This window comes from Oryza glaberrima, chromosome 9 (genome assembly GCF_000147395.1).
Source record: "Oryza glaberrima chromosome 9, OglaRS2, whole genome shotgun sequence".
Taxonomy (NCBI): Eukaryota; Viridiplantae; Streptophyta; class Magnoliopsida; order Poales; family Poaceae; genus Oryza; species Oryza glaberrima.
In genome coordinates this window covers 9,333,934-9,336,975 of record NC_068334.1, presented here as the reverse complement: position 1 = coordinate 9,336,975, position 3,042 = coordinate 9,333,934, and positions in this window count along the sequence as shown.

Below are 3,042 nucleotides of genomic sequence, written 5' to 3'. Positions count from 1 at the left end.
AAATTGAAACCATATTGCACATCCGTGGCAACTATGGAACTTGAATTATTTACCCAGAACTAGCATACGGAATATTAAAACAAGGATAACGTCGTAAACATAAAATACACTTGAAATCTAAATGGCATGAACAACAGTCTGAACATAAGCAGCCACTTATTACATAGAAATATAACGGAAATAAATAGATAGAGCCAACAATCCATAAATCACACAATTAGTTTGTCATGTACTTGCATTTAACCTTGACGATAACCCGACGAACCACCTTCCACACCACATCTCTCCACACATATGGAGCAAAACTACGAATAAACCACTGTATTCAACTAATGATAGTTACAAGGGATATTTACTAAAATCAAAATCTAGAACATATAAACTTTTTACCTATTTGTATTAAACAACCTATAGTAGTTCTATTACTGCTTTACGCATAACTCGCAAACCGTCTAATGGAATTTGGCAACCAATACAACTTTGGTCATCTAGTTAAAAACTGTCTACAACTTTCATGTTGGGCGAAAAATCAGGTTACGCTTCTGTAGGTCTCAGATTAAGGAAAAACGAATTCTCCCTATTTCCAGACCCGACAGTAGTACTTTTTTTTGTTGTTTCTGCTAAACCGTTTATCGGAATCAAGGGAAACTAGCGCCGTTAGAAAGATATCAACGATGACTACAAACTTTATTTAGGACAACTAACCTGAATCCTGATGGTTTAATACCAGATTTGAAAATACGGTTTCCGGCCCGTAAACAAAAACCTCAAAAATTACACGAGCGGCTATCGAATCACTTTCTATTTGAATCTTATAGTTCTAGGGAGTAAACAAAAGTACCGTTACAGCGAGGATACTAGAACGGCCTTTACCTTCCCTTCTTCCTCCTGTTCTCCTGATCCTCTGCACTCTGAACCTTCTCCTCTCTGTCCGATGCAGCAGCAGCCAGCAGCAGACCATGCAGCAGCAACCGCATGGAACCATTAGTAGCAGCAACAAACTACCAAAGCTGTAGCCATAGATCAGATCGACAACAGCAGGAGCTCACCGGGAAGAAGCAAAACGGAAAGGAACCATCGGTTGCGATGGATGACGACGGTTTTGCGGTCTCCGGCAATGGCCGTGGTGGCGGCACAAAGACGGCGGCTGCAACCGGACGACAGCAGCAGTGGCAAGAGCGCAGGTGCGGTGGCGGCTAGGGCTGGCTGTAGCGATCTCTCCTTTATTCCTTTTTTCTTTTTTTTTTCATATAAAGAAAAAAAGCCTGTGTGTTGCAACGGGTAAAGTTGGTTTTTTTTACAATAACTATTACGAGCCGAGTAATAAAATAAAATATTGGGATCACAATACATTATAATTAAAAAGTAGCCCATTCCGTGCCTGTAAAATGGTGGAGTTATCCTCCTATCAAATTCGGCTGAATCTTTCTCGATCTCCCAAAATTGATCGAGTGCTTTTAATCTACTCGATCTCCTCTTTCCGTTTGTCTACTCGATCTTCTCTTTCAGTTTTTTTCAAAATCAGAGCTAACCAAACTCACCCATCGACCATTATCAATTACGGTTAAATATAGATTAAATTCAACAAATTAAATCCAAAATTGAAATAGGAAATCATGGGGAACATGATGATAAAGGTGTGGGAAATCGATTTTTATAATCAATTGAAGGAGAAAATATATGGGATATGGGAGGTAGCCTAGCTGCAGCTTAGGCTTGCGGATTGGATAGGAGGAGATCGGAAAAAAAACGGAACTGACCCACTAAAAAATTGGAAAAAAATACATGTGGAGAAGGGAAAAACCGGGCCACAAAAAAGCTAGAAAAGCAAAAACATCTTAAATTTTTATAATATGTAAAGATGGGACTAAAAGGGAGATCTAACGGCCCACATCATTTCAATCCACAGGACATCATTCGGACTCCAATTACTATAAATTTATAGTCTATATTGCATTACTCGACGAGCTCTGCACATCCACGGTTCCTGATCGCCTATTCGAAACAGTTTAAAAGTTGAACTTTTACATGTTTATTCTAATATTTTTCGAAATACATTAATTTGAAACTCGGGTATTACATTGATGTGCTGCTCCATGGTAGTGAAATGATTACATTCAAATGCTGTGCATCACGTTTTATGTAGATTTATGCCAACAAGACCTCTAATTACTAACATGATGGCACTCTCTAAGTTTTCTATGTACTAATCTATGCTTTCTATAAAGTTAAAAGCCCACTAAGTCAGGCAACTATATATGCTACTTCATCACCCACTAGCAATAATTACATATTTAATCATGCAAGAATACAACATAATTTACAATTTAATTAATTATACAAATCAAAATGCAAGCATATCCAATCACCACCCCTCATATCATTTGCATAATATTTTAACAAAACTATCTATCACATTTACAATATTTAACATATACTTATTAATATGTTTCACACTAAAGCACATGTATTATTTGACTGATAAACCCTAATGTTTCAACTTTTTTTCTTTTTACTCCTAGCTTGATTGTAAAAAAAAATTAATATTGGAAATTTCTTAGTAATTCCCGCAGTAAAACGTGGGGAATCACCTAGTACTAATATATAAAATAGGCCATATCACCATCCAACACTAGTGGAGAAACCTTTTTTTACTCCCGGTTGGAAACCCCTTTAGTCCCGTGTTTCCAACCAGGAGTAGGAATCCAGGACTAAAGATCTGGTTGAAATAACGGAGACCAAAGATCTATCTTTAGTACCGGTTGGTAGCAAAAACCGGGACTAAAGATAGGGATCTTTAGTCCTGGTTGGTAAAGAGAGGGTAGCGGCAGTCTAGATGACCCCCTTTTCTTTTTTGTTTCTTTTTTGTTTTCTCCCAAATCGAGTGGTATGCACATCCCAAACCAAACCCTAAATCTCCAAATCAAAGTAATATCTCAAATCCACATCACAAATCTTAAAGTTACTTATACGCACAAATCAAATACATCACAAATCCTAAAAAAATTACACACAAATCAAAAACATCACAGATTATACATC